Raw genomic sequence first — 23,584 nt, forward strand, 5'->3', positions numbered from 1 at the left:
CTTAAATGTATGTTTTTTTACAATAACAGGCTAGCAAGATATATTTATCAGGATCAGTGCCTAATATGCACTATGGATGTTTAAATTTGATTGCCGCTGGGTGCTGTAGCATGTAGACTGAAGTCTGAAATGTTGTTCTTATGTATTTTGGGTGACGAATTTGATGCTTATGTTAAATTTTTGGGGGTTTCTTGGGGGAAGAAAATAGTGGAAGTTAATTTATTGGCATCAGTTAGCAATTAGCACTGCTGGTTTAGGATCTTCATCGTGAACGTCTTTAGCTAATGGCTCTGCTATTTGATCATGGGGAGAGTGCCAGAGAGCATAATATTAGGCTTCTTCTTGGGATAATAATAGTAACATGAGTTTGATCTTATTTGCATGGCAAATGATGAGTGCAAGGAAGGAAAGGTGCACATGATCAACGCTGAAGATGTCTTCGAGGCGCTCTATGAGATTGAGTTCCCAGAGTTTGTTGAGCCCCTGAGAACTGCATTGGAAGGTCAGTGTTGTTGTCTACTTGTCTCCATTCTGTTAGTCTGTTACTCTTGCTCAGTTGTGTCCATCAAAGATACATTCTTTGGGTTTAGATGCTGCATGGATAAGTAACTCTATGTGACAATGCAAATGAAGGTGAAGTGGCAAAGTCCGTAGATTATTAGTGAGAATCTGGGAGCATAAATAGATAGAAGTTGCTAACAACAATGGAATTTTATTGTCTCTTTATATCCTTATGAACGAGGGGTTGTGTGAATTTTGAAATTCCTTTGGCTGTAGAGAATAGCTATTGTATTTACACACAATTGTTATAAAATGGGAGAATAAATAAATAGTGAACAACAATGCAATTCTATTGGCTCTATATCCTTATGAATGTGGTATTACATTAATTTCGGATTCCTTCGCCTGTGCCGAGTAGCTTTTGTATTAGGACACAATTGTGATAAAAGAACATTCAGATTTATTCTATTGCACTCAACTCTTTCTGCAATTTCAAAAGCAAAAAATGAAGCCTGGAGCATAATGGAGGAAACTAGATAAAAAACAGTACCGCAGGAGCAAAATGGCGCAACGGATGATGGCAACGTGGATGAAGATTAACTTCTTTGACCTTGTGGTAGGCTGAATCTGAATCACATTAATGGGTGACCTTTCTCGTGATCCTTTTTCTGAAACCATTAGACAATGACTTAGGCTGACATTTTGGTAGTTGTGTAAGCTGAAACATGATGCTAAGCTGAACAATTACTGTCTTTTTTCTTTGCGTGAGATCACATTTTGGTAGTTGCAAAGCCTAAACCATGATGCTTTTTGTTGCTTCTGTAGTCTCTAAGGAAGTTGTAAGATAATGTACTTAAGCTAAGTTTCTTCTGTTTCAATAAAACACAGGTTGGTAGTTGCATAACTTGAACCATGATGCTTTCTTGGCACTGCTGTAGTCTCTAATGGAATTGCGAGATAATTTAGTTAAGATAATCTCATTGGTCTGCACTCTCAAAAAATCAGAAGAGCCATTTAGAAAAAGGCAGGGTACTATTATACATTGGTCATGTAATGTACAGATTAAGACGACAACTAACAAAAAGTATAATTGTGACACTTCAGACTTGCAGAGTTTTTTGTTGTTGAAATTTTGTCCACATGAGGTCGTCCTCCTCTCTGGTTTTGCTGATTCCGACGGCGCCGGCTAGACCTACAGGTTCTCTCCCTCTCACCCTGACCTGCACTTCCTGTGAGTTCCCTTTTATTTCGTCTCTCATCATCTCCACATGATTCTCGCATATCGTTGTATTAGCTTGAGTTTGTGGTACCTGCAATTTATACCGAAACTTAATCTTGAGGCCAGCATTCCATGCCCTTTTCACTTGAGCTGATTTACCGCTTAATATTTGATGCGTCATGCATTCTTTTGATTGAAATTTATATTTTTTATGACGCCATTGGCAATTCAGTACCAATAATAGGAATTTACTTTGCAGGATATCTGTGGCATTTGTTCTTATTAGGGTGTCAATGCTGGCGATGAAAAGATTATTAATGCTCTTATTTGGGTGTCAATGCTGGAAGCTGCTCATGAGAAATGTAACTTGAAGGTCCTCTGCAGTGCTATATTTTTAGAATTTTGGTTTTAGTTAAGAACAATAGGAAGTGATTCCATGCTTGTACTTGACTTCATGTGCTTCCTTGGACTTGATATCTCCTATTTTTATTGTGAGAGTAATTAGTCGCATTATATATAACAAGGAATTCTACGAACCATGTAAAAGGCATAATGACAAATTGAGTACATATCTATCTGAATTGTTTTGGACACTAATGCTGTTTCTAAGGTTACATCTTCACCATCAGTCTTATCAAAGACAGGTTTCCTGTCAACTAGATACTTTTAACTTCTATAGATTATATCATGGTCGCAGAGAATAACTTCAATAATTATATCTTGTATTCATGGGTATTTTTGTCCTCCTTTCATCTTCTTGGCTGAAAATCATTTATAGTTGTGTAAAATGCTTGATTTTACCCCCTTTCTTGCGAAAAATGGTTTGCTTGCAGAATCTGCCCATTATTAAGAAAATGTCTTATGTTGATAGGTAAGTTCAAAGTTAGTTAGAGATATATCATTGCTACCTTTCCCTCCTTGTACACCTCCTTTGATTTTGCATCCTGTTACAGTTGTTGTTTAAATTTTGTAGCATGTTGACTTATACTATTATACAATACAAGACATACTTACCGAAGATTTGATACACATGAGCTAATTGTGTGACCTCTTCCCTAACATTTTGACACACACAAGCTAATTCTGTAGCAGGAGCTAATTCTGTAGGATGACCTCTTCCCTAACATTTTGATACAAATGTTCACTTTCAGGTATAATATATATATTCAATGTCGAGCCTCTGTCCCCCTCTTCCAAAAGTTTGCTTGATTGCGCCCGCGCCATGGCCGCCGAGCTCCTTTTTGCTCCACCCGCCAACCAGATCGGCCGATGAGGCGGATTGCTTCGAGGAGGTGGACCATGGAGGCAAGGAGGTCATCCATGGTGTGTGCATCCCCGACATTCGCTCATATTTTCCTCCTCCGCTTCACGGACGCCGGGGACTCGGGCATGGCCGCCGCCACACCCCCGCTCCCGCTGACCTTGAACTGGCGGTTCTATTTCAGTTTTGCGTTGTCTGATTTTGGTTCCGACGATTCTTGACTAACCTGAATTCACTTCTTCCAGGGGGTGACAGTCAGCTGCGTGACATGAATTTTGACACTGTATGAGAGTCATCCTTTGCAACAGCTGATAGCTATATTCTTGATACTAATCTATTACTGTATAAACAACATGAATGGATCAAATCAAAATCTTCCTTCAAGAGTAAATGGTGCTTCTGTTGCATCTTGTGAAAACAACAATTACAGTATTGATAAAGAAACCAACTCATCTGAGATTAAATCAGCAAATAAGGTAGCATGTCCTCTAATTAGGTTTTTGTTCTCCAAGTTTCTTTCAGTCAATTCTTTACCTTGTGCTTTCAGGTTTCAAACAATATTTATGGTTGTTCGGATGAAAAGAATTGGCGAGCATGATTTTCCTTGTCCTCTCAATAAATATGATACAACAACCGAATAATTGTGCTCGTGAAACAAGAAAATGACCAAAAGCTAGCATCACAGTTTATGAACCTGACATGGGTGTCTATTTAACTTCTGATATGAGTTCTTTTGTTCGGCTATATTCTTCTGCAACAGTCACTACAGGAACAAATCATCTTGTTCTTCTTTTGGAAAGTTATATGGTCAACTGGTGCATATTTATTGATCTTTCAATTTGTTACCAGATACTTACGCCACTTCCGGCAAATCGTTTTCCGAAACTGAATCAAGTGAGATCAATACTAAGTACAAGAAGAAAAGAATTCCATCGGTTTCTACATCATTACTACTTTTACTGGGTGTGAAAGCAGCAAGTGTTCCTTTCATGCCATTTTTTTTGCTTCCCATATTGTGGACTACTTTATTTCAGCACAAACATTAGTTATTAACATCAACTTTTCCCATGTATTTTAAAACTAATTGATTTCCCTTCATCAAAAGCGGACAATTGAGGGCTCTTCTATTATCAAGCTGCTCATGTTTTGTGCCAAGAGTTGCAAGTTAACTTATTAATAATTGGATACGGGCATATCTTAGATTTTGAGATTGGACAAAATACTGAATCAAATGGTAACTAGAGGAAAACAATTGCTCCAGATACATCATTTTTTTCTTCACCTCATCTGGTCTTTCTCTGAGATGGCGTTGTCAAGATTACTCTTGCACTGTTTTTCTAGATCTTGCTATTTCTCTGCTTCTGTGCATGAACCAAAACATGTCCAGTATTTTGCATGCCTTTGCTTGCTACACTAATATGCAGGTTTTGTGAAATGATGAGCAAGACCTCTTCTTTTCAAAGTATATGCTAGAGAGTACTCATTGAATTTATAAAGATGAAGTGTTTGTAAAATTGCTTAATATCTTATGTCTTGCTTGTGCAGTTGAGGATGGTTCGGAGGGCACCAGGAGAGAGATCGTATCATATTTCCTGTCAGCTGTGCTCTGGATCTTCTCCTATTCATATAAGTAACAACACATTCCTATGAAGGAATTCATATAGCTTACATTTCATTGCATCTCCTCTGTCATTTTTAATTGGTTATATGCATGTGTTGTTGCAGAAAATTGTTTCTAAGACAGGCCGGTTACTAATTGAAGCAGAGTTCTTGCTTGATAATTGATGGTGATGGTGTTATATTTTTAACCACTTCCGCTTATCTACACTGTCACGTTAATAACTACAGCAGCTTGGTTAGTGCGCACAGCAACGCCTCAAGAGGCGCCACCAGGTGGCGCCCCAGCCACTAGTGATGTATAAGCTCCACCTGCGGGGAAGTCTCACGGTAGCTTAGTATCGGTCAAGGATTTGCGTGAAGCTTGATTCGTAGAAAACTTATTATTCAAGGCTTAGTCTACTGTTTAAGTTGCTTACTAGTGTAGCATTGAGTTCTAGGTGAAACTTCAACTTAGCAGTCTCTATTGCAGTACCGGTATATAAAACAATGTTTCGGAAGTAAAGGCAAATTTTATGTGCCTCTAGGATCTGGTGGGGGGATTGCTGAAATTTAGTCTATTTTTAAGCCAACCCAATAGCATTTTTTAGAAATTTCTAATAAATCCTAGAGGTCCACTTAGCCCATTCGTGCAAGGCAAGGGTCAGACTAAAGTTTAGTCCCACATTGCTAGTTTGGTAGGAGTTGGACCTCCTTATAAGGGCGGTTGTTTCCCCACATGTATGAGTATGAGAATAAGAGGGACACTTCACGCGCGCTCCTCCTCCGCCGCCCGCTACGCCTCGCCGCGGTTATGAGCCTAGCCGATGTCTATATTTTTGCTGCGCACGATATGAAAGGTCAAACGAAAGCTGAAAAGATTTTTGCTACAGTAGAATTTGAATGCGAACGATGCATCCCTTGGGTGCTCCTCTCCATAGGAACACTTACATGGATCGGTGGCGACTAAGTGCAATGCCAAGAGCTGGTGCACCCACATGTTCAGATGCAGCACCGCACACCGAAAGGGGATCGCAAAGAAAAAGAACACGTACACGCTGTGCCTACGTGAAGAGAGCGAACAGTCACATCGTTCCACGTACAAAGCTCGATCGTGCATGCATGTAGCAACTCACACTGGAAATAACAAAAAGAAAAGAGAAAAAGGATTCTACACAGTGCATGAAGTACTGCAGGAAGGAAGAGCGACGATGTATGACGCTGATGCGTTTTTGCCATTTCGGACGGTTGCGTCTCGTGCACGTGGGTCGTTCATTTTTCACCCCCACGTACGCGCTTACGGCCAACAATCAACATTTCACCACCAGCAGCAGAAAAGGGACTAGCAATGTCTTCATAGCTTTATTCGATGTATCATCTGATCTAATGTGACGTGCATGTTGAAGACATGAGTTGTGCTTACAATGAGTTACACATAGCTTTATTCTTTTTTCTTGCGGGGAAAAGAGATTAAATTAAACTGGGTGTGAGTACAATCAGCACAAATCGCCTCAGTGATTTCTGGAGGGTAGTTTCTAAGCCAAACGGCTGTTCTGCCCTGTACTCTACCTAGTCTAGCCAGCTCGCGACTTGCCTTGTTAGCATCACGGCTGATTTGAACTATCTGGATATCTCTTTCCCTGATGAGCTGATGCATAGATGGACGCATTCGGACTTCTCACATCCAATAGCTTGATGGCCTCCGCACAGTCTGATTCTAGAGTGAAGGCGTTCGGAGTCCAGTGCAGCGCGAGGGCGAGGCCCTCCTTCATCGCTGCAAGCTCCGAGTCGAGTGCATCGATGCCAACACGTATCTGCCGGCTTGCCGCGAAGATCACGGCTCCCGTGTAGTCGCGGAGAATCATACCTGCGCCTGCTGTTCCATCATTTGCATATGCCCCATCAACATTCAGCTTCATTCTCCCTTCCTCAGGCGGCTGCCACTTCTTCCTGATTTTCTTTCGGCCATCTCCCATATGCTTGTCTTGGTTACTCACTGATATGTATGACACTGTTTCCTTTCCTTTCACTACGTCTGCTGTTGGATGTTGCTTTATATACATCAGCGTGTCCATATAACTACACAGAAATCTGCGGGAGCTCTCAGCTAGCGGAGCCGGCTTATTATGCGTAAGTTCATTGTGGACATGCCAAATCCTCCACAAAAGCATTAGCAGCAGCGAACGTTGGGTCTCAGTTTGTCTCGCAAGGATCTGCAGCAGCCATTCATGTCCATCCGGCCGCACCATGTCATCCCTCGGCAGGTCCCAAACTTCACGCATCACCTCCCAGAGCAGCCGCGCATGGGTGCAACGAACTAGCGCATGGAAAGTATCTTCATCTTCCCTCCCACAGATGCGACATGTTGCATCATGTGTCATATGTCGTGTTTTCATGTTCACTTCTGTTGCCAGAATATTTGAGGCTACCTTCCATGCAAAGACGCGTACCTTTGGGGGTACTAGACACTGCCATATCAAGCGCCATCCAGGCCGCTCACCATCTGGTCGGCTGCTAGTAGCTCCAACCCCTTGCTGGTTCATTTGTAGCTGCAGCGCGAGGCGATAGGCGCTGCGGACAGAGAAAATTCCCAGTTTATCTGGTTGCCAGGCCAGAAAGTCTTGTTCATTCCTCAGTGATGGTATGATCTTTATTATCTCCGCAACATCCATTGAAAGGAAATATTGGTTTAGCAGTTGCATATTCCAATTGCCATTGGGTTCTAGAAAGTCAGCTACCCATCTCAATCTGCATCGTCGCTGCTGTGTTACAGGTCTCAGACTCCATGCTCTTGGTATCCAAGGGTCTCGCCACACTCGGATACTTGCTCTATTGCCTACACGCCAAATGATTCCTTGTTTCAGCAGTTGCAGCCCATACTCAATGGCATGCCAGGTCGATGATGCGTTGCCTGTAAAGACAGTATCAATCAAATTGCCATTAGGGTAATATTTTGCTTTTAGTACACGTGCACAAAGGGAATCAGGGTACTAGAGGAAGCGCCAAGCTTGTCGCGCCAGGAGAGCTTGGTTGAACAAACACATATCTTTAAAGCCTCGGTCGTGTTAGTCTATCCCACGCCATCCAATGAATTTTCCTTTTTCCATCCTCTGCACCCCACCAATAATTTCGGATCAATTTCTCTACATCATCACATAGACCAAATGGTAGCTTAAAAACTCCCATGACATATACCGGCAAGGCTTGAGCCACTGATTTTATCTTTACCTCCCTTCCGGCTGAAGATAGGTCATTATCACCCCCTTGCATTAACCTCTTTGTTGTCGTTGATTGTAGATTTTGAAACTTATCCTTAGTCATTCTGCCCTTAGGAGTTGGCAGCCCCAGGTACTTGGGCTCAAACACCTCATTTGTTACCTGCAAGGTATGCTTTACTTCCTCTCTAGTTTCTTGGTCACAAGAATCTCCAAAAAATATTGAGCATTTTCCTAGGTTAATAAGTTGTCATGTACTAGTAGCAAATGTATCTAGTACATCTCGGATCCGGATGGCCTGCTCAGCATTAGCTTTGAAAAACAAAAGACTATCATCCGCAAAGAGCAAGTGTGAAATGCCTGGCGCTCTTCTGCATATTTTAACTGCTTCAATATTTTCATTCTGCACCTCACGTTGTAGTAGAGCCGAGAGGCCGTCGGCGACAAAGAGGAAAAGAAAGGGGGACAGAGGGCAACCTTGCCGGAGTCCACGGGAGGGTGAGAATGAATCCAGAAGAGCTCCATTAAATTTTACTGAATACCTCGCTGTGGTCACACATGACATAATCCATCCGACCCACCGGTGAGCGAAGCCCATTCTTTGCATCGTTCTCCTTAAAAACTCCCAGTCCACCCTGTCATAAGCCTTAGATAGGTCTAGCTTATATGCACAGAAATTATTATCCTCATTCGTATTATGCTCGATGAAGTGCAGACACTCAAAGGCAATCAAAGCATTATCAGTAATTAAGCGTCCAGGCACAAATGCACTTTGGTTCTCAGATATCAGTTCACCCAGGATTGGTCTAAGTCTATTTACCAGACACTTTGCCACTACCTTGTAGAGCACAGTGCAAAGACTTATAGGTCTAAAGTCCTTGAGGAATTCTGGTTGCTCAACTTTGGGTATAAGCACAATGGCCGTGTCGTTAATGCCCTCTGGCATCCTCCCTGTCACAAAGAATAATTTAACTGCATTAGTTACCTCAGATTGTAAAGTAGCCCAATTTCGTTGAAAAAAGCGAGCTGGGAATCCATCAACCCCCGGTGTCTTTAGAGGTCCGATTTGAAATAAGGCATCACCAATTTCCTCCTCTGTGAAGTCCTTGCATAACATGTCATTCATGTCAGCCGTCACCAATTCTTGAAAGAGGGGTACCAAATTATCAACATTTACATTGGGGTCGCGGGTGAATAGCTCCTTAAAGAAGGATGTCGCCATTTGCTCCATGTCCGAGGGTGTATCCTTCCAAATTCCTTCAGCATCTTTTAGCCTGTTTATCCTATTTTTTCGTGCATGCCACACAGCTCTTTGGTGGAAAAAATTTGTGTTGCGGTCCCCTTCTTTGAGCCAGCTTATACGGGATCTTTGCAACAATAACATCTCTTCCCGATAGAGCAACTCGTTCATGTAATCTGTGACACGTCGCACCTCTCGTTGATCTGCACCTTCCTTGTGTAACCATTCCAACTCAGCTCTCGTTCTTTCTAGTTCTTTGAGAACGTTGCCAAACCTCCTTTTACTCCATCCTTGGAGGACATTCATGACCTTGTCCAGGCCCATGTGTATTGCTCCCAGGTCGTTCTTCCGGCCAGCCTCTGCCCATGCATTAGCTACCAGCTCCGGTAACTCCCCTGCTCGCTCCCATAGTATTTCGTAATGTCGGCTAGGTGCGCGGCACCTCTGAATATGCTCATGTTTTTCTTGTGCCAACCATACAAGCAGAGGACAGTGGTCTGAACATGGCGACACCAAGTGCACAACCCGTGCTTCTGTACAAATATTTCTCCATCTGTCGTCCGCTACTGCCCTATCGAGACGTACTTTAACATTGCGCTGCCCTCTCTGCTTGTTGTCAAAGGTGAATGGCAAGCCAGAGAAGCCAATATCCCTCAGCTCACAAACAGCAAGTGCCTCTCTGAAAGCAACCATCTGATTCTCTGGGCGAGGAGTAGTCGAGAAATGCTCGAACTGCCATAGAGCTTCGTTAAAGTCTCCAACTAGCAACCAAGGTAAGTTTGATTTTTGTTTTAACTCCTGCAGCTTGCTCCACATATGGTGTCTATTCTCAGTTCTTGGTTCTCCATAAACGCAAGTCAGCCGCCACAAGGGATCCTCCGGAGACACCCTCACATGGACATCAATATATCTATCACTAGTATCTTGGACTTCAACGAACAAACTGTCATCCCAGTATAGTGCAAGTCCTCCACTATTTCCATTGCTACTTACTCCGGTGAAGCCACGTAGGCCTAACCTTCGACAGTGCCGTCGCATCCTTTCTTTTCTTTGCCGTGTCTCACAGAGGAAAACAATTCGGGAGTCATTAGCCTTTATCAGGCCTTCCAGATCATGAATAGTAATGGCGTTCCCCCCTCCGCGACAATTCCATGACAAGCAATTTTAAGTTGCTGATCTGATTTCTAGAGATATCATCTCGAGGCAATTGTGCTGATGGCGGCGGTGTGATTAATCCGCGGGTATCCCTCAATCCAGCATCAGGTGAAACCCTTGAGAGTGGCTCCTGCCCCGTTGCCTTCCCGACAGGCTCGCTAGATGGTTTCGGGTGGGTGGCGTCCTCATCGGATGCCCCTTTTTCACCCCCACCACCAACAAGGTCCGCCGGAGGAGTCGCTGGGACAGTCCCTTTGTTAGTTGAGGGATTCATGGTTGCTGGACTACTACGGACGCCTTTGATCAGAACCTGTGTTGACGAAGAGTGCTGTCGAATCGGCGAAACATCCCTAGGATTCGTGGTGAGGCCTCCGGGATCAAACTGCACACCTGACAGCCGGGATCTGCTTCGTCGTTTCTCGCAGCACCTCAAGACTTCGGCAGGCCGGTCTTCCCCACTGGCAGGGTCGGACACATTCGCGATGATGGGCACGGCCGCGTGGGCGAACGTGGCGGTGGCCATGGCGGACTCAGCGGCGCGGGCGGCCGTAGCCGCAAGGGCGGACTCAGCCGCGCGGGCGGACGTAGCCGCAGGGGCGGACTGAGCCGCAACATATCCGTCCCGCGGACGGCGTCCACGTACGGAGCAAAAGCCAGCCTCGCTGGTAGTGGTGCTCCTTGGCAGCGGCGGCGGCGGCGGCGGCGGCCCGTCGCCCCGTTTCCGCCAAACCCTAGTCATAGGTGAACAGTATCCCTCAAGATATAGCTTAGACATAGCTTTATTCGGCTTAGCTTAGCTAGGAGTATTGCCCAAGCATGGATGGATGCTAGCTACCACCGTCCACCGATCACCCATTACTGTGAAGCCTCTCCTTTGAACAAGAAAGAAAAGGAGACCCTGCACCTTTGCTATATACGGTATATTGCTACACCCATTTGCGCAAAGCCACCAAATTATTTGCACCAATTCGGTTGCTCAGGGCCAAGCTTTACCATGCATGGTTCGTTTTCTTTTTTCTTTGCTACGTACTATGAATGCCATGCATGTACGGGGCTGCTTCTACGTGCCGTTGTATGGGTGGATGCTTTTTGGTTTGTTGCTGCGGATACAGGTGCTTGTGGTGGTTAGTGATGAATAGTGGCAGAAAAAGAAACTTGGTACGCAGGAGAGGCCTGGAGCTGCGCAATACGATAGACATTGGATGTTGGCGCGGAAAGTGCTTCATAAGCTTGCTGATCGAAAATCCATAGCACGAGAGGGTGCTGAAATTTTTATCATGTTGCTACAGGGTTGTAAAGGAGTGGGTGTTAAAGTACATACCTTGTATAGCTATAGCCTACCTCCATATCTTTCCGATTCTGTTCGGTTGTAGATTGATACGAGGAGATATGTTCCTTGGCTTCCAAGGCTCCAAGTCCGATTGAGCGGCGTCTTCCCTCATCTCTCTTGCTCGTTTATAGTGGGGTGGTGTTTCCGTGTAATTGTGAGCTAATTAGAAGGAAGGAGTTGGTGGAGGAGTTTTTGTAAGTGTTTTACTTGGGCGTGAAATATATAGGAAACCTCCGGACACGTTATGCTACCGAAAATTTTGTATTGTTTGTAAGGAAACAAAAGCTTTAGGGTGTTTCATGCATGCAAAATGAAAGGGTTTTGAATGGAAGATTATGTCAATTATTTGTAGGTTGAGAAATGAAATATTCCCTGCTCAGCATGAAAGCTCTCACAGGCCCAAGTATGAGACGTAGGTGATGGTGATGGTGATCTCGAATCGAATCCATCGGGAGGACAAAGTCCTATATACGGACGGGCGCTACTAGGCGCCGGTGCACCGCCCAATCTTTCGGCCGGTCCGCTGCTGGCCACCCGATCTAAAAGCTGCAAACCGTCAGATCGCGTGTCCTTTTCTTTTTCCTTCTCTATCTTTTTGCCTCACATGCACAAAAAAAAAATACAACAAAACGCCATCCATCCTTGCCCGCGCGACCTCGAAGCTCCGCTGGCTCCTCGCCGTTCCCCGCTCGATGCTCGTCGGCACTCGACGATTGTAGCAAAAAATAGCAACGCCAGTTTGAAAGCAAAACACATAGTTCCAGCAAATAACTAATATGGTTGCAACAAAACAATAATGTGGTTCCAGCAAAAATGATGTGTTTCCAGCTAAACACATCGATATGGTTCCAGCAAAAAACAAACATGATTCCAACAAAAAAACATATAGTTCCAGCAAAATATTGAAAAGGGGGTTTCCAACAAAAAAAACGATGCAGCAAAAAAAGTCATGGCGTCGCCATCGTAGCCGCTCCAACACCATCCTCGGCGATTGCAACAGGTCAAAAAGCTGGTTCCAGCAAAAATCCTATGCAGCAAAAAACATGGCACCCCGCCGTCGTGGCCGCCTAGCACTATCCTCTCCTGTTGCAGCAAATTGAGAAACTGATTCCAACAAAAATTGGAAGTGTTTCCAGCAAAAATCAAAAAAGGCAGCAACTTACCGCAGCCCACCACCGTCGCCGCTCACCACCATCCTCGCCGGTTGAAGCAAATCCCCGCGTCGGTTGTAGCAAATCCCCACGCCGGTTCCAGCATCGCATCTCACCGGTCGAACGTGTTACCTCGGACATCGTCGCCGGTCAGTGGACGCAACAGGCTCCGCCGCAGGACGGCCGCTCCACGGCCTCGCATCCATGGGCCCGGCTCGCCGTGGCCGTGGGCGCAGATCGCCGCGGCAGTGTTTGGTGAAGCAGCCATGGAAGAGATATAAGAAACAGAAGGTGGGTAGTGGCCATGGACGACCGGCACCGCGTCGGCGGTGGCTGAGAATCCCGGCGGCGACGCGCTAAGACAAGGTGGAGCAGAGAAGATGGAGCAGAGCGAGATGGGAGGAATGGATGTGGTTGTTTAAGTCTCCGAGAAGATAAGGTGAGGGGAGAGCGGTGGACGGGCCTCACTGAAGATACGTACGCACGTGTGACGCCCGTGCGTGACCGGCCCAATTTTCAGCCGGTCCGCCGGGTACAAGCATTTACCTATACGGACTCGTAGCTAGTCCTCCGGGTAGTACTCCACTATATATTCGTTTACTACTATACTCTATATGAAATTAAAATTAGTAATTCAACAATAAGTCAAAAAATTCTGAAAATATTTTTGAAACAAACTCGACCTTCCATTGTATTCGTGAGAAAAATTCCACAAAAGGAAAACCCCCCTTTGACTTCTTTTAAAAAGAAGACAACTATTTGGCCAAAATAGTGTAAATAGTGACGTATAATAGCAAATAAGGCCTTTTTGCTGTGAAGTCAATGTTGATTTTTTTCCCGTGAAAATTATGTACTAGTGCAAAAGTAAGTCATGTTTATTCTAAAAATAGTTCTTACCTATTTTGACCTTTTTGTTTAACTATTAAAAAAATCCCCATATAGGATGCATATCAAAGTGTATTTCAGACAAGTCACAGCTCATCCTTCCCCACGGATGCATGCATGTGAGATTGAGGAGATGCCCTTACTTGCAGCCAGTCACCCGTGCCCGTGAAGCCATCCGCCCATCGAATATTGGTAGTTGTGCACCGGCACCATGGTGCCCGTAGAAAAAAAAAACAATTTTTACAGCACAAAATATTCAAAACTTTTTGTAAGCGCGCACACACACGCACACATATACAACATATGTGCAAAAATTCATTAAATTTTACTTTCACATGTGGCTTAAAAAAGACAAATATGTATATTCAAACGGATCATATTTTTTCTTTTTGGGCCGGAATTTTTTTTTTGTGTGCAGTTTTTTTTTCGAAAAGGGGTTTTACCCCAGCCTCTGCATCAGATAGATGCACACGGCTCATATTATTAAAACAATAATCCAACAACAAGTCTCCAAGTCTCGAAGTGTGAAAATAAACAAAAGCTCATAAGAGCTAAAACAAAAAGCCACAACCGGCTGGCAAATAAAATAGGAGCACTACATGCCTATCCTATTATATGCCCGCCATCCAAACCGGTTGAAAATATCCTGAGCTACCATCTCTCATCGGGTAGACGCAATAACCAAACGCTCCCTGTCCTCCGTTGGAGTGAGTAGCGACCACATACGGATGAACGCTGTGGCCCTGAAGACAACCTGCAAAAAGTGAATGTTCGTTGATCTGTTAAAAACTAAATCATTTCTACAGTTCCAGACTGCCCAAAATAAAGCACAAACGCCAACACGAATGTGCCTCACTATATCGGAATCAACCCCATCAAGCCACGTTCCAAATAACATGTTGATAGAGGTGGGCGAATTAATATTAAACGCAATATGAATCGATCGCCACAGAATCTTAGCCAACGGACAATCAAGAAAGAGGTGTTTGATATTTTTGTTATGGTCACAAAAACTACATCGAGCAGAACCCACCCAGTTGCGTTTTGCCAGATTATCCTTAGTCAAAATGACTTGTTTATGCACAAACCACATAAACACTTTGATTCGCAAGGGTACATTTAGTTTCCAAACGTACATCGAGGAAGGAATGACGCTAGAGTTTATGACATCCAGATACATGGATTTGACCGAGAACACACCGTTCTTAGTAAGTTTCCAATACAGCTGATCTGGCTGCTGGGACAGCTGTACATCCATCAAACGTCTTACAAGATGAAGCCAGGCCTCCCAATGATTTCCAACTAGCGTCCTCCGAAAACTAATATTGAGGGGAGTGGATTGTAAAACGGTTGCAACGTAGGCTTCTCTACGTTGAACAATGTTGTACAGAGTAGGATATTGAAGTGCAAGGGGGGTCTCCCCAAGCCACGTATCCTCCTAGAACCTCGTATTAGCTCCATTCCCGACTATGAATCTTGTCTTGTTGAAAAAGAGTTGTTTAACTCTCATCAAGCCTTTCCAAAAAGGTGAGTCAGAAGGCCTCACAGTCACCTGGGCCAGGGTTTTGGCATGAAGATACTTATTACGCAGAATCTGTGCCCAAGTAGCCTCCATCTCCGACGAAAGTTTAAATAGCCACTTGCTAAGGAGACATATGTTTTTGACTTCTAGATTTTCAATTCCTAGACCCCCTTGGTCCTTCGGCCTACAGATTATATTCCACTTAGCAAGCCTATACTTTCGTTTAAGCTCATCACTCTGCCAAAAGAATCGAGATCGATAGAAGTCTAAGCTTTTCCTGACACCCACCGGGACCAGGAAAAAAGATAGGAGAAACATAGGCATACTGGTAAGGACCGAATTAATCAAAATTAATCGTCCTCCGTATGACATGAGCTTCCTTTTCCAACAGCTCAGTTTCTTTTCAAAATGATCCTCGATGCATTTCCACTCTTTGTTAGTCAGCTTACGATGATGAATGGGTATACCTAAGTACGTGAACGGTAACGTGCCCAATTCACAACCGAACAATTGTTTATAAGCCTCCTGGTCATCATTAGCTCTTCCAAAACAAAACAATTCGCTCTTGTGGAAGTTAATTTTGAGCCCGGACACTTGTTCAAATAAGCATAACAGAAGCTTCATGTTTCTTGCTTTCGCCAAGTCGTGCTCCATAAAGATGATAGTATCATCAGCATACTGAAGGATGGAAATATCTCCGTCAACTAGATGCGGAACAAGGCCACCTACCTGCCGCGCATCCTTAGCCCGTCCTATTAAAATAGTCAACATATCAACCACTATGTTGAATAGGATCGGTGACATAGGATCTCCTTGCCTTAACCCTTTGTGTGTCTGGAAATAGTGACCTATGTCATCATTCACTTTAATCCCTACACTCCCTTTTTGCGTAAAGGATTCAATCTGGTTTCTCCAGGCCGGATCAAATCCTTTCATACGCAAAGCTTGTTGAAGGAAAGGCCATTTAACATTATCGTATGCTTTTCCAAAATCCACTTTAAAAACAACGCAATCTAGTTTTTTTGAGTGAATCTCATGAAGAGTTTCATGCAAGACAACAACCCCTTCAAGGATATTTCTATCAGACATGAAAGCAGTCTGGGACGGATGAACTACAGAGTGCACAATCTGCATAAGTTTGTTCGTCCCGACCTTGGTTGAGATTTTGAAACTAACATTAAGCAGACATATAGGCCTGAACTGCTCAATGCGAACTGCCTCTGTCTTCTTAGGAAGAAGAGTTATCGTTCCAAAATTCAGCTTAAACAAATGAAGCTGTCCCGCAAAAAACTCCTGAAACATCGGCATCAAGTCTCCCTTAATGAAATGCCAGCACTTTTTATAAAACTCTGCCGGAAACCCATCCGGTCCTGGAGCCTTATTATTTTCCATTTGTGCAATGGCCTCAAACACCTCTTTCTCCGTAAAGGGAGCTGTCAAAATCTCATTCTCGTCAGTCTCAAGTTGAGGAACATCCTCAACCCTAGACTCATCTAAAGACACAAAATTCTCTTCCGGAGGTCCAAACAACTGCTTATAATAGTTGGTAATGTAGACTTTCAGATTTTCTTGACCAACTATCGTCCCTTCGTCTTGTTCTAATTGGAAAATTCTCTTTTTACGATGCTTCCCATTAGCAATCATATGAAAGAATTGAGTGTTATCCTCGCCTTGGACGATTTTGCGAACCTTAGCTCGCAACGCCCACTTCAATTCCTCCTCGCGGAGAAGCTTTTTCAGCCGCAACTCCGCCTCCATCTTAGTTTCCAACTCACTGGTATCTAAGATAGAAGTTTCAGCGTTAACTTCAAGGTTCTGAATAAGTAGAAGAAGTCTTTCCTTCTCCGCCTTATAAATCCCATGCGTATGCTTAGACCGTCCACGAAGGAACCTTCGGAGATGACAAATCTTGCATTGCCATCGCTCAATGGGCGACCTTCCTCCCGAGTCTTTATCCCACTCCCGAGCTAACAACTCGAGGAACCCTTCTCTTTCAAACCATGCAAATTCAAACAAGAAAATATTCTTGTTACCCACATGTGTTTGAACACCCGAGTCGACTAGTAACGGTGTCTGATCTGAGACACCTCGTGTCAACGCCTGCACAGTTACCAAGGGAAACTTCTGTTCCCATTCGACACTAGCTAACACACGGTCAAGCTTCTCAAAAGTCGGTACCGATAACGAGTTAGCCCAAGTGAATTTCCTACCCGAGAGCTCTATCTCTCTGAGATCCAAGCTTTCGATAATGGTATTGAACATAAACGACCATCTGCCGTCAAAATTCTCATTATTCTTTTCCTCTTTTCTTCGGATAATGTTGAAATCACCCCCCCCCCCCACTAAGATAGGGAGCTGCTCGTTACCGCAGACACGGACTAGATCAGCCAAGAAATCTGGCTTGAGCTCTGGTTGCGCGGCTCCGTAAACCGCCACCAAAGCCCAATCAAGCCCATCTGCCTTAGTTCTAACCCGAAACTTTACTGCAAACTCTCCCAAAACTACACTCCGAACTTCCAAAGTTTCACACATAACCCCAAGTAAAACCCCACCGGATCTTCCTCGAGGGGGGAGGCAATGCCAGTCAAAATCTACCCCCCGGATAAAGTGCTAAGAACTTGTGAAGTGAAGTTGCCTCTTCCAGTCTCAGACAACGCAATAAAATCCAAATGATGTTCAAGAGAAGCATCCGCTAGAAACCTTCTTTTAGCCAAGTCTTTAAGACCTCTGCTATTCCAGAAAATGCCTCTCATATTTCATCATGAATTTTTTTAGCGGTACGGATCCTACCGCTTCTACGCGCGGCCGAGACTGGATAAACCTTCCGTTTCCAAGTCCGTTTAGGCTTAATGCGATCTTCAGATTGGTCAACACACTCAGGCTCTGCTGCAATCACCAAGGACTCGTCTACATGAATAGAGGTCTCAGGATAGGTAAACCCCTCCTCCTCCTCCGTCTTCGGTAACGCAGGGTCAATATCGGCACACAAACCATCAAGAACCCTAACCCCAAGCGCATCAATCTCCGAATCATTCATAGGTTTAATGGCAGCTATGTGACGAATCATATCTAACGTTCGTTCAGCTTCCAAATCAAGAATGTCATTAACCGACCTAGATATCTCCATATCATTATTACTAAGTGAGACTCCTATTTGATTTGCATTATGAACAATTTCATCATTCGTAAAATGCAAAATGGAATTCGACTTATTAACAGGCATACCAGTGAAGATCTCGACATCACGCAACTTGGCCGCCCTCATAGCGCACCTCAGCTGCATGTCATCAACGTCTGGCTGCTCCTGCAGCCTCCCGCTGATAACATTTTTACAAAACAAAATTTCATGAATCTGTAGTGAATACATACAAGTTTCCATAGAATTATTTTTGAAACTTTCAAATATGGTTTTTTTTTTCCAGAAAAATGGCACCATGGTGCCCGAGCAAACAAACTTTGCACTCATCCAGGATGCGCTTCTACGTGTCTGTGGTTGTAACTTGTATGGGTGAATCGATGTGCTTCATTGGCTTGCCGAAGCAGCTCGTTCTCTATGTAAACCCTCTTCCCGGCCGTGCGCCATCAAGCCAAACCATCAGCTAGCTAACAAGAACAAATCATCGATGACGAACCCAGGCTGCATAATCCTCGTCTGCGTCATTTGCTTCTTCGCCATCGTAGGTTGCGAGCTCGCCTTCCTCGTCATCGATGGCTACAAGAAGCCGCGCTACTACGCGGCCATCAACTCCTTCTCCGGCCTCGACCCGGCCAAGGATCTCCGCCGGCCCTCGCTCGACCCTGTATTCAACATCAGCCTCGGCGTCGCTTCCGACGACCTCCGCCACGGCGAGTGCGTTGTGCCCGGCACGGCCGTGAAGGTCTCCTACCGCGGCTCCCCGCTCGCCAGCGGGACCGCCGTGCAGCTCTGCGCCTGGCCGAGGACGGCGCCGAGCGAGCAGTCCCTCGTCGCCTGGGGCCGCGGCGTGCGCCTACCGGGCTTCAGGCTGGACAACCTCGCGGCAGACGCGCGGCGAGGCGTCGAGGCGTTCAAGGTCACGCTCCAGATGCCACCGACTAGCGACGACGTGGGGAAGATCGTGACGTGCACGGCCAGGCGGGTAGGGGACGCCGCCGCCTTGCAGGTTCCGTGCGATATGTCCAACATGGGCTACGACTGGAAGCCGTCGCCCAAGGATCTGCACGGCGGTGCCTGAGTGTCATGGCGGGCAGAGGCGCTCACTGCTGCGGTGCACCTTCGCAGTGGCGAGCCGGCGAGATAGACGGTGCTGAAGCTGTGTCAAGTTAATCTTGTTGTGTACCTCAGTGTCCTGTTTTAGTTCCAGTAGCTGTGTTGGACCTTGAGGTCCGTCCTTTCTTCATTCAGTCAGGGGCCAGAAACGTGCAGGTTCACGTTGCGGCTTTGAAGCTCTAGTTTAGTTTAGTGTTAGACTATGTATAGCTTCTGTACTTAGTACGTATTGTAACACATCCATTATATATAATGAGATAAGCCACCCCTAGAGGGTTGTGCTGGTTCCCCCAAAACTTATTGTCTTACATGGTATCACGCTAGGTTACGATCGCTTCCGCTTCCAAACCCTAATACCCGCACCGCCGCCGCAGCCGCCGCCGCCTTCACCGCCGCCATGTCGAGCGCCGCCACCACCGGTTCCACTGCTGCGGGGTTCCTCCCGGCCTCTCTTGCGGCTCTGCTCAACCTCCCGCTCGATGCCGTCGCCGTTCCGGCTCCGATCGGGACCAGGAGCATCGGCTCCGTCTACTCCACGCCGCCGGCGCCCTCGCTTGGGCGCGACCTCGTGGTCCACACCGCGGCGCCGCCGTCCGCTGCGGACTCCGCAGGCGTCGTCCCGCCGCTCCTGCCGCAAGCGGATCACACCGCCCCGCTGGCGGGGTTGGCGGCGTCCGCCCCGGCCGCGGGCCTTGCGGCGTCCGACCCGGCCGCGAGCTTTGCGGCGTCCGCCCTGGCTGCGGTCCCGCCTCCTCCCGCATCGGCTTCGGTGCCTCCGGCTGCCTCCATGGTGTTTGCACCCCAGGCAGCCCCCTCGATGGGATCGTCTTCGCCGCCGCCGTTTCACTTCGGTCATCTCATCACCATCAAGCTCTCCGCCGACAACTACATCTTCTGGCGTGCGCAGGTTCTCCCGCTCTTGGGGAGTCACTACCTGCTAGGCTACGTCGACGGATCGCTTCCCTGCCCACCCGCACTGGTAGACAGCGTGCACGGTCCGGTCTACAATCCGGCCCATCGCGTCTGGACGGGGCAGGACCAGGCGAACCTCTCCTCCATCCAGGGGTCGCTCTCGCCGGCAGTTGGCGGACTTGTTGTCTTCGCGAAGACGTCTCATGAGGCCTGGACCATCCTTGAGCGAACCTTTGCAGCGCAGTCCCAGGCTCGTGTCTCTACACTCCGTCGTCAGCTTGGAGAGTGTCAGAAGCTTGACTCCACTGCCACTGAGTTCTACAACAAGGTCAAGGGCCTCGCCGACACATTGGCCTCCATTGGACAGCCCCTCACCGACTCCGAGTTCAACTCGTTTATTGTCAATGGTCTTGATGAGGAGTATGATGCCTTAGTCGAGATCATCAACGAGCGGGGCAACTCGACACCCATGCTGGCACACGAGGTTTTCTCTCGGCTCCTTCTCACTGAGCAACGGGTCGAGACACGCCGCTCCAGGGGCACTGGCTCCCTCTCGGCCAACGCCGCCACCAAGGGTGGCCGCTCTTCTTCATCACCCCGGTCTCCCTTGGGGCTGCCACCGTCGCCCGCCTCGGCCCCCCCACCTACTGCGACCTTACCGGGGGCTGGCGGTCCACGTGTGTGCCAGCTTTGTGGCCGCGATGGGCACTGGGCCTTCAAGTGTCATAAGCGCTTCCAGCGAAGCTTCCTTGGTCTTGGCAATGACGGCAAAGATACACGCAACAATGCCCGTCAGGTCGCCATGGCTGATCGTCCCGCGCCGCAGAAGCAACAGGGACATACTCAGTCCTACTCCATCGATCCACACTAGTACATGGACTCTGGGGCGACAGAGCATCTGACCAGCGAGATGGGGAAGCTTCACACTCGTGAACCCTATCATGGCTCCGACAAGATCCACACCGCCAATGGAGCAGGTATGCACATCTCTCATATTGGTCAAGCATCTCTTCTCACTAGACATGCCAATAGAAGTCTTCAGCTTCGCAATGTTCTTCGAGTTCCATCTGTGACCCGTAATCTTCTTTCAGTTCCTAAACTCACACGTGATAATAATGTGCTTTGTGAATTTCACCCTTTTGATCTTTTTATTAAGGATCGGGGCACGAGGGACATTCTTCTTACTGGGCGGTTGTGCCAGGGCCTCTACCGTCTGGAGCATCCTGGCGTCGCCCATGTTTTCAGTGGAGTTCGGGTCTCTCCGTCACAGTGGCATGCTCGTCTTGGTCACCCGGCCACACCTATTGTCCGTCATATTTTGCGTCGTCATGAGCTTCCTAGTTTGTCTAGTAATAAAGATGTAGCAGTGTGTAATGCTTGTCAGCAGGGGAAGAGTCATCAACTTCCTTTTTCGGAGTCCAGTCGTGAGGTGAAACATCCTTTAGAACTTGTGTTTTCAGATGTATGGGGTCCTGCTCAGACTTCTGTCAGTGGTCATAATTACTATATCAGTTTCGTTGATGCTTATAGTCGCTTTACCTGGCTTTACCTTATTAAACGCAAATCTGATGTGTTTGATATTTTTGTTCAGTTTTAAAAACATGTTGAACGTCTTCTCAAGCACAAAATTGTTCATGTCCAGTCGGACTGGGGGGGCGAGTATCGCAACCTCAACTCCTTCTTTCAGTCGCTTGGGATAGCTCATCGTTTAGCATGTCCACATACACATCAGCAGAATGGTTCAGTCGAACGTAAGCATCGTCATATTGTTGAAGCTGGTCTTACTCTTTTGGCCCATGCATCTATTCCGTTTCGGTTTTGGAGTGATGCTTTCACCACTGCATGCTTTCTCATCAACCGTACTCCCACTCGTGTTTTAAACATGAAGACTCCCATTGAGGTTCTCCTTAATGAACAACCTGATTATACCTTTTCAAGGTATTTGGGTGCAGTCTTTGCTTCAGGAGTTGGGTTTGTCTCAACCACAGCCTCCTATTCTTTGGTGTGATAACATCGGTGCTACATACCTTTCTGCAAATCCAGTATTTCATGCCCGAACGAAACACATTGAAGTTGACTATCACTTTGTACGGGAACGTGTATCACAGAAGCAACTCCAGATCAAGTTTATCTCATCTAAGGATCAACTTGCAGACATCTTCACTAAGCCTTTACCTCTACCACAGTTTGAGGCTTGTAGGCGCAATCTTACCCTTCTCAGTTCTTTAGAAAGTGGCTAAGATTGAGGGAGGGTGTTAGACTATGTATAGTTTCTGTACTTATGTACGTATTGTAACACATCCATTATATATAATGAGATAAGCCACCCCTAGAGGGTTGTGCTGGTTCCCCCAAAACTTATTGTCTTACATTTGGTCAAGCCACGATCTGCAGCTTGTGGATGGCACGAGAATAAGGGATCGTGGCGTGGCTATCGCTCACTAGTTGTTCAACTGAACTGTGCTCAATCAGAATAAAAGATCGCAAAATTCTCCTCTCTGTAACTGCGTTTCCAGCTGCCTGCTGTTTTAGCTACTACAAAGATGGTGGATTTTGCATGAACTACTGCAAAGTTCATCCATCTGCCTGCTGTTTTAGCTAACTCGCAATTACCGGGACTGTTCTACGAAATTAACTGATGTGAATAATGCACAATTCATTTAATTAGTAAAATGCAAGGGTTGAACGTAGATTTGTTATAAATCTGTCAAGATGCTCGTCCAAGCTCCGTTCTGTTCACAGATTTAAAGATCTAAACTAAGTCATCAAATGAGGATTTGTTGTGTGCCACACTAGCTAGGGAAGTGTTTTATGAAAACAGATAATTAGGTTATTTATGTGCAAGTTGAGTGTGGAAGCTCATTATACAACATTTCTCTTGTTTATCTCAGAGCCATGCCCATGCATCAATGTATGTCACTGGATTGAATCTCGAGCGGAGTGTGGAACCTCATTATTCATTTTTATTAGTGTTTCTATTACCTGATAATACTTGTGTGTTTTTTGCTGTCAAGGAGATTTGTGTATGTGAAATGTTCTTTTTTTTTTACTATCTCTTTTTATGTGATATATTTATTTATCGTTGCGATATTAAAGCGAACCTGTCATCAGAAATCTCAAGGGCCCGCTGATGAATAAGCATCAAGTTTTAGGGTTTAGGACTTCGAAAATTGTTTGTTAAGGATTATAAGCATATGCTTATTTCTAGATCATACACCCATGAGGAATATGAATAGGTAATTTTTGAGGCATTGGGATGATCATTCCGTTCACGTCTTGCGCGCATGCCAACCTATTAAAATTCTCATTTCCGCGAGTAGTTGATGGTAACTGTAAATGATTTCATGT

General features: G+C 45.8%; 1 long non-coding RNA gene across 1 annotated transcript; it reads left to right on the forward strand.

The window, feature by feature from the left end:
• The first annotated feature begins 1,624 nt into the window (after window positions 1–1,624).
• LOC119349199 lies at window positions 1,625–3,947 on the forward strand. Its single transcript, XR_005169290.1, has 3 exons — window positions 1,625–1,699; window positions 1,980–2,093; window positions 3,831–3,947. It is a non-coding gene; the product is annotated as an uncharacterized LOC119349199 (long non-coding RNA).
• Window positions 3,948–23,584: the final 19,637 nt, after the last annotated feature.

Source organism: Triticum dicoccoides, chromosome 1A, assembly GCF_002162155.2.
Source record: "Triticum dicoccoides isolate Atlit2015 ecotype Zavitan chromosome 1A, WEW_v2.0, whole genome shotgun sequence".
Classification (NCBI taxonomy): Eukaryota; Viridiplantae; Streptophyta; class Magnoliopsida; order Poales; family Poaceae; genus Triticum; species Triticum dicoccoides.